Source organism: Mauremys mutica, chromosome 6 (assembly GCF_020497125.1).
Source record: "Mauremys mutica isolate MM-2020 ecotype Southern chromosome 6, ASM2049712v1, whole genome shotgun sequence".
In the NCBI taxonomy this organism is placed as follows: domain Eukaryota; kingdom Metazoa; phylum Chordata; order Testudines; family Geoemydidae; genus Mauremys; species Mauremys mutica.
The window spans coordinates 46,296,277-46,305,922 of record NC_059077.1 but is presented as its reverse complement, the minus strand read 5'-3'; positions in this window follow the sequence as shown (position 1 = coordinate 46,305,922).

Sequence of the window (9,646 nt, the reverse complement as noted above, 5' to 3'; positions counted from 1 at the left end):
ATACATTCGTTGCCAGACATTGCAGTATACTTCCTGAAGCATACATGTTGCACAGCAGGAGGTGCATGCAAGCGGAACTGCTATAACAATACTAATGAAGATCTGTCCATTACCAGGCTATGTCTACACTCCATGGTTTTATACCATTGTTTGGAGAAAAAATTGCTGTCCACAATGGTCAGGGAAACTGTGCTGGAATGCTAACCATCTTTCTGGTGTAGGAGTGAAGGACTGGAGCAGTCATCACATGATCAGCCTTTTCTTGTTTCCATCCTCCTGCCATAAGAATGATGAAAAACATTTTCTTTAGTGAGTCATGAGACTATGGAGTCACATGTGGTTCATTTTGCAGTAAATGTGAACTATTTAGGAGGAATAGATTACCTGAAATTGTGGATAAACTCTGTTTGACTGCATCTTTCATTGGTGATGATATACTGCTTCCAACATGCTTGTCCAAAAATGAAAGCAATCCTAAAATAAAAATAAGAGCAATAAAATATCTTTGTCTCTAGTTTATTGCTCTCTATAAATGTTCTCAGTTGATTCAGGACTCAAAGCTTGCTTCAAAATCATATAAAGGTCATTAAAGGATGAGGCATAAGAAAAGAGGCACCTTCTCTATGGAAATCTAAAATTAGTCCTAGTTTGTCATGGCTATAAAAAGGGCAGCTCGTTAATGACTGACAATGAGATTGTTGCTCAAGGCATGTTTACTCTGTGGAGTGTGCTTGAGATAGACCATTTTATTTGCACAAGGAAACATAAGAGGTATAATGAAAACAGGCCAAGAATAAAGGAAAGGAAGTGGACAGTTTTCAAATCTGGCTCACAGGATTCCTTGTGTGGATACCAAACTACTCTTTTATTACTATTTAATGGCTGATTTTAGTCCCCTCTAGAGATCCGTAATCAGCATGTTTCTTCAGACCTGGATAACATTTGTACACAAATGGTTTGAATTAGCTACACGCAGAGAGCTAGATCATCTCTACATGAGAGACCGCAGAATGGCCAGGGAGTGGGACTCACGAGTTTTCCTTTGCATCAGCCCTTTGGAACACAGCCTACTCCCACTGGTATGGCCAAGGGTTGTGGTCTCCCATCCTGGATCTCAAGACAATGTGGAAGCCTGATACTGTGCTGCAGGATTCCCATTGGCTCCCCACCCATACCAAACCTATCCTTGGTTGCGGGGAAGGAGGAGTAACAGCACAGCATGCTGATAGGTTCAAAAACATGATGGAAAATCCACACAAGGGTGAAGGGGAAGAAGGCTGCAGAGCAGCAAATGCTGGCTTCAGTCCCTCTCTGTTCAGCCACATCCCTACCAAAAACACCAAGCAGCAAGCACCATGAAGAAAATGGTATATGGTTAAGACCCCACCTGAATCATGGGATGATCTTCAAATAATTGCAGCTGAGTTGCAGACAAGACATGGAAAATCGGAGATAAGTAATAATGGACCTTTATTAATAGAGGTAATTTGGAAAAGCCACACTAGACTTATTTGCTTAAGAAAAAATTGCTGGAATGATATAAACACTTAACTATTGTTATACCTGTGAAATTTTTTGATAACCAGACAATTTGGTGCATCTATATTACATTCATTAAAAAAATGACCAGTACAATATAAAATTCAGAAGACTAAAAGTCTTAACACAACTGCTGTAGAAATTGAGCCCAGTCACTTCAGCCATTTACATTTTTCAGGAATTGAATGTTCGTGCAGTACGCTCTGCTGCAGTGGTTTCCTTCATGCCCTGTCTTTCCTTTGTGAAAACTTGTCCGTACCAAAATACTGCATGCTCGGCCTCCACAGAATTAGGCAAGATCAAAAGTGATCCCTTTGCTCTCTCTGGACAATGCTGTACAACTGCAGGTGAATCCCCAAACTGTCCAAGATCATTTTAATGTACTAATGGGGGGCAAAGTGTGTGTTGCAAACCTCAAAATGTGTGCAAAATTGTGAACTGGGCAAAGTAAGCTCATTTAAAACAAAATTGTGGTGAAAACCTAATATTGTGGAATTTGCAATTTTCACAATATTGTGAATGAAGTAGGACCTTATATATGGTCACCCTCAAGTGTAGGAGAGAGGGGAGTTTAGAATACATTAATTGGGAGCTTTTTGAAGAGTATAGGGTACATGAATCATAGATTATTAGGGTTGGAAGGGACCTCAGGAGATCATCTAGTCCAACCCCCTGCTCAAAGGAGAACCAATGCCTAAATGGCCCTCTCAAGGATTGAACTCACAACCCTGGGTTTAGCAGGCCAATGCTCAAACCACTGAGCTATCCCTGCCTCCCCTAGGGTTGTGAAAGAGCACACCAAGCTGGGAGTGGATGGATGAATGAGTCAAAGGAAGCTAACAGGAGAGAATTTTGTATCTTCTGCTGCTCCCATTGAAGCCAAATGACAAAGTGCCCACCTGGCTCCAGTAAGAGCAGGGCCCTTTTCTAGTACAGGTCTTTAACAACCAAACTTTAGAGAGAGACTTGCCAGCAATCATACAGTGCTGTAGTGTGCCTTGCCATTTCATCACTGACATCCACTCCCAGCCTCTGTCTTGGTTTTGCCCCCAGATGTAGACAAAATAAAAAAACAAACTAGTAAAATGCAAATGGAATAAGAAGTATCTCTAATCTGACCCTGTTGTGACCCTTTGTCTGTCATCCCAGGTTGTTTTATGTCTAATTTAGGGCCAAATTGTGATTGGCCTGTGCATGAGGGCACACGCAGGGGAGCCAGGAGCCACCTTTCCCCCACATGCAAAGGCTAAGCTCAATTGCATTATTTGCACTGGGGGAATGAAAGGCCGGCTGTCTCAAGAGGCCCAGGAGGCATGAGACATGGTGGTGGGGAAAGGGTAGGAGAGGTTATGTAGCCAGAACCTGCCTCCAACTCCCAGCTGGCCCCACAAAGGGTATGTTCACATTGCAGGTGGGAGCAAGCCTCCCAGCTCAAGTAGACAGACTCATGCTAGCAGGGCTTGAGATAGTGCACTAAAATTATCAGTGTGGATGTTGAGGCTCCAGCAGTGATTCAGGCTAGGCGGCTCAACTCCCTGTGACCAGAGTCCTGGGGGGGCCACACTGGAGTTACTCAGTTAGGGTGAACTGCAAAGAATGGGGCAGACAATCCCCAAAGCTGGTGAATATTCCAATACTTAGATTTAACAAACCAGCACAAAACAGCTTCTGTAATACCTTAGTGGTTACCTAGAAGCCTTAAAGCAGTGATTCTCAAACTTTTGTACTGGTAACCCCTTTCACATAGCAAGCCTCTGAGTGCGACCCCCTCTATAAATTAAAAATACTTTTAAATATATTTAACACCATTATAAAAGCTGGAGGCAAAGTGGGGTTTGGGGTGGAGGCTGATAGCTCGTGACCCCCCATGTAATAACCTCACGACCCCCAGTTTGAGAACCCCTGCCTTAAAGCAACCCAGACACCCAAGTCAAATATGATGAGGATTACTGAAAATTTTATTCATAATATAAGAAAGTTCTACCAATCCCAAAGGATCAGACACATTATCTCCCAGGTTAATGAATATTCCATCTCTTACCCAAATACATGCTTACAGCCAATTCTTATTAACTAAACTAAAATGTATTAAAAAAGAAAAGAGAGAGGGTATTGGTTAAAAGAACCATATACATACAGACATGAGTACAGTTCTTGAGATTCAGATTCATAGTAGAGATGGTGAGCTTTGTAGTTGCAAAGAGTCCTTTCATAATTAGTTCATAGGTTATAGTCCAATGTTTATATTCAGGGTGATTCCAGGTTAGGACTGGAGAGCTCAGCCTTTTGGCTTAAGCTTCCCCTGCATGAAGCATCAAGCAGATCTGAGATAAAAAGGATCAGGACCTCAGACATTCTTGTACTGTTCTAGGTCTTCTTTGACAGCTCGGAATCCTCAGGCCACAATAGGCAATTACGGAGACGTTGAAATAGCCTTTTTCCTAAGCATCACCAATAATTAGCTACATGGCTAAACATAAGGCAATTGCCTGTTTTCCACCATTCTCAGGTGATTTGCTATACATTTCAAAGAGAGGAATACAGTGATTTACTATGTTTACAGTTCATTTAAATGTTAATATTTCCTTTTGATCGCTGAATTAATAGCTATAGTGACACACAGGAACTGTTTGTTTACACGGCTAACATCTAACATGATATAAATACACACACAATTAGTATCACCTCCAATTCTCTAACAATACAGGTTTGAACTTCGAAGTTCTAGCCTATCTAACATGGAGTGGCCCTAATTACCATTTATATACTTTTCTAACATGGCTCTACAGGTTGACTCTGGGTCATTTAGCCTGCAGGATGCTTAACCCTTTCTGGCCATGTACTACAGTTTGTATAAGATTCGTTGCAATTATATAACAGTGGGGTAGCAACAATGATTTGCGTGGTCATATTCTAATTAGATAATGTCACATCCCCCCAGGCTTGAGCGCAGGTGGCTAGTCCAAGTCTCTGCCAGAGCCGCACAGTCCACACAGATGTTTGTAGTGTCCCAGCTTGAGCCCCACTAGTGCGATGTACCTGTCTACCTCAGCTAGGAGGCTTGTGCAGACATACCCATACGGGCTCACTCCAGGCAGCAACAGGCGTTGCTTAAGGACACAAGGGGAAGCCCCAGAGACTACCTTTGGCTCCTTAAACTTTGGCAGTGTCTTCTGTTTGGCTGGTTGCGTGTACCTGTCTCATAAGCACAAGTAAGGAATTCAGACTGGGAGGCTGATGGACCGAGAGCGCAACAGAGTGGAGTCAAGAATGCAGGGCCCCATAGCAGAGGAGAAGCAGCAGGGTTATATATACTACCTTGCAGTTTTATAAAGTGCCTAGCACACTTTGGATGCTAAATAATAAAGTTATTTCCATTTCTTGTGGTTGAGAAGAAATTTCCCTAATAGACAGATTCCCCCCAACCCCCATTAGTCATTATAGAGATTCTTGCATCTCCTTCTGAAGCATGTGTTACTGGCTCTGGTCAGAGGCAGACACGGGACTGGATGGAGCACTGGCTCTAATTCACATCTGCTAAAAGACTACATGGTTTCTTTGGGCCTGCCAATCACTACAAGCTACCACAGGGAGATGCATATGGATTTCAGAAAAACAAGTTCTTAAATTTCATCTTTTGTATAAAACTCTCTTCACAGGATTGTAATATCTTGCTATGTAAATTGTGTATCTATTTATATTCTCTTATGAGGACTATTAAATGAACAGACCTTATTTTTTAATAGTGTAAATATTTAAAGTGTTTTATTTGAGGTTATTCTTTATTTTTCATCTTTCCATCAGCTCTGCCTTCTCTCACCACTGCTGCCCCTTTCTCTAATCATGACCACAAGTCAAACAACAGTTCCCCTATCTAGACCATTAACTCTTGAAATGACACTCAAAGCAGAAGTGTTAATTTTCAATTTTTAGTTGATGTAACTCATACTGTCTTCACTGCTGCATTACATGAACAGAGCTTCACTTTTTTCTTTGTCTTTCATTAGCCTGTCTTTAAGATCACTCAAGGCTGTCTTCCGTTGCCAAGGGATCTAAGCCTGTCACTAACAAAGTAGCAGCTGTCAATGTATTGCAGTCACGTAATTTTAGTTCTAATTAATTTATTATGTGCCCTCCACAAAGTAGATCACAATACACTGCAACTTGGAAACATGAATGAACAGGAGAAAGGCTTTACACCGCTTTGGAAATGTATTAGATACTGCACCACATAAAAGTGTAAAAAGCAGTCTGTCCTTTGTGAGGCAGACTGTAATACATCTAGGATGTAAGAGCTGCTCTGGTGGTAACAAGCCCATGGTATGCAGAGTAGGGCTGGTCAAAAATTTTCTGTTGAAACTTATCAGAAAACTGGGATTTTTACTGAACTTTTTTTTGCAAATTGTCTACTTTCCAAGGAAAATGTTGATCTTTTTGTCAGAAAAACAAATGCCCCAAAATTGAAATATTTTATCTGAAAATCAAAATATTTCAACTTGGAAATGCAGCTCCAGGGCCTCATGGGAGTTGTAGTTTGGGGATACGAGGCAAATGTTCTCCTGTATAGGCTGGATACCCTGACCAGACTGTGTCCCATGATACACCAGGGTCAGGGACTCCCAATATACACCACTTCACTTCTCAATATGTGAGACTGTGGTGTACCATGGGGAACAGTCTAACCAGGGAGCTCAGCATGTAGAGGAGACTTGGAGCATAAGGCTCCTGAATTACAATTCCTGTGATACACCATGGGAGTATTTTCAAATAGATATATTTGGGTTTTTTGAATTTCTTCTGCAAAAAAAAATCAATTTTTCTGTGAAAAAACATTTTTGACTAACAAATGCAGAGTGGCAACACTGAATATAACACTTGGTAAAACTGTGCAGGGAAATTGTTTTTCTTGTGCCATGAGAATCTGATATAAAAAACAAAACCTTCTCTTACATCAGGATGGAATGTTAAAAACTTGAACATTTTTGCACACCAAAAATCCAAAAAGTTTTTTGGAATGGGTCAGTCAAAACATTTTTGTTTCAATAATTTTCACATTTCCTTTAGATTTTGACCTTTTAAAATTTTACATTTTTTCTTAATTATAATAAATTAAATAATGAAAAAAAAAACAGGTTGTGTTCAACCAAAAATTGAACTTTTTCTTTCAAAAATGCCAAAATGGGATATTGACAATTTAAAAAGAAAGTCCAAAATGTATTGAAATGGGAAATTCATCAACACCAACCTTTTCCCATGAAAGGTTTCAGTTTTGATGAATCGGCATTTTCCAACAAAAATATGTTTTGAGCTTGATTTGCTACTCTCTCACACCAGCTTTACTCCATTAATTTCACTGGAGTTCTTGTTGATTTACACTGAAAAGAAGAAAGAAATCCTTCATTTTCAGAGCATTTCAGCATCCTTGTGAGGTAAGTAGGGAAGCATTATTTTCATTTCCCATAGGAAGAGACTGAAGAAGAGAGATCAAGTGACTTGGCCAAAGTCACAGAGGGAGTCGGCCTAAGAGCTGCAATCAAAATTAAGAACCTTCTCATTTCCCAGTCCTATGGCCCAATCATAAGATACATCTATATTCAAACCCAGGGTCTGGCTCACAGGTAACCAGTAGTACCATCAAAACCATATGACTCAGAAGATGAAGGCTAAAGAAGTCATTTATTCCATCAAAGCTAGTGCGGTGGCCTAACTTTTGGAATGTTAGCAATTGTATCAGGGTTTCTCAGCTTGTTCCAATTTTCCTCCTTTAAGGTACAAAACAAACCCTTTTGTATTTTGTACCACTATTGTATTTTTATACTAAGTAGTGTTTACACCAATAAAAGAGTGCACTTACATGTGGACTAGGCCACCCTGTTGAATACAGAACAGTAACAGATGTCTGCACTTTTTTTTGACTCAAATGAAAACAGAACAATAAAGGTAGAAGAGCTCCCCCCCCTCCCACTTAAACTCTCCCTTCCCAGTTCTCCTGCTCTTGACTGAGCCTCCCCCAGGATGCTAGAATCATAGTTCATGAAACACTTATCTATTCCCTATAGTGCCATCACAATGGCTACTGAGTGAACTTCAATTCCAGTTGCATTGCTCTAACAGCAAAAGGTCAAGCTACAGAAAGTGCTCCTGACTTCAGAAAATAGGTAACTTTCTAAAGATGAACATTTTCAACTTTATTCAGAGGCATTTGTATGACACATCACTGTAGAGCCCACAAAATGGTTTGAAATTCTACAGCAAAAAGGAGAAGACAAATAGTTTTTCCTACTTCGTTTCTTTCCATTTATTCTATCTTTTATCCACCCAATCTGAAAATCCAAGTTAGGTGAAATCACATTTCAAAACTATTGGATGGCAATAAATTAATTTATATCCATTAAATTTATTCAGTACCAACTGAAGGTTAAAACAAAATGTGAAACAGCTATTGAATGCTTATACTTTAAGTGACCCGCTTTCTATTATATAAATCCACAGGAAAAAGGATTTTTTTGTTCTTTATACATATTTATATGCCATATATACATGAAATATATTTGAAATGAAGTATTTGACAGATCATAAAACCATTAATTTCAAGAAAAAAAATGTTTCCAGTATATATACACATTGTATAAACAGACATGAAAACAAATTAAAAACAACTTTAAACATCAGTTAACTTCCCCACAAAGGCTATTACATCTAAATATTTCCAATATTGCAATTCTACAATAATTACCATCTACTTCAGGCTTTTTATTATTATTATTATTAAAGAGTTTACTCACATTACAAGCAATAGATAGATTTAAAAACTTGCTAATATATTTCTAAAAATTATAATAGAACATTTTTACCTTCCTCCCCCCTCGACCTCAGATTTGGTGTTCTTTTTACTTGATGAATATATACAATTTAACTAGAGCCGTGATGGGATGCAAGAGATATAAATGCTACGTAAGAAAAAGTATGTACTGTAGTTGTAGCTGTGTTGGTCCCAGGATATTAGAGAGAGAAGGTCGTGACCTCACCCACATAAGAAAAAGGGCAGTTAAAGATGTTGAAAGATGAAGTGGTACACATAATAATAATGCTCAGTCAGCGTTAGCTAGGATTTTAGCAAACCATGAAGATCAATGACATTCTTCTGTTCAAAGCTCCTTCTTTATGGTTCACTCTAAGGTTTTGACTCTCCGAAAGAGAACTCACTGTCACAGATGTTTAACTGGCTTTCCTAGCAACCAAAATTCTGCCCTGACTTACACCTGGTATAACCTCAGTGAAGGTACAGTGTAAGTTAGGGGAGAATTGGGCCCGAATTCAAGCTAAATTCATGTAGCTATTTAAATTTGCCCCCTGGTTGTTTCATTCACTTTGAAACAATGAAACCAGTATTTTGTATTTTATTATATCTCTGGCTCTGACCCAAGGACTAGTCTGGGGGTCCATGGGCCTTCCCAAGCCCTTTGTTCTGACATTTTACGTGGTGTTAATTTCATCCTGTTATATTTTTGAGGATAATTCTTAAACAGCATAGTGTAAGGGACATGTAGTGGAAAAACAGTGCTAAGAATCCATAACACTCTAACATTCTGTTTCAGAAGCTGATTTGTTGTTTGTGCAAAGATAAAGAATCACATTCTTTGCCTTTTTGAGTTTAGACTTGGCAAAGCAGAGGGGAGCCTACCAGGGAGCCAGTCACCCTTCCTGATTCTCTGCCTTTCCCCAGTGCAGGTTAAATTGGCCTAATGACTGCTCTAAATCTGCATCAGCTGGCAAGGAGATACTCAAGGGACTATCTCAGCTGAAAATAGCTGGCTGAGATACAGTGCTCTCTAGGTACTCTTCTCCCCCCTGCCCCACCGATCACTGACATCCACTATGCCAGGCACTCTGAAGAGGGTGGTTTAGGAGCCAGGTATGCTGGGTATAAGACTGCTGGGGACTCCCCAACGCCAGGGGAATCCCAGCTAAGGGGATGCTGTCTCTGCACCACCTGACTGGCAAAAAAGCAGCAGAGCAGAGAGTCTGTTTCTGATTTAGGTCCTTAAATCCTTTGGGGCAAACTACTGAGCGGAATTGAGCTCCCAATGCCGAATTGCTTTCCCCC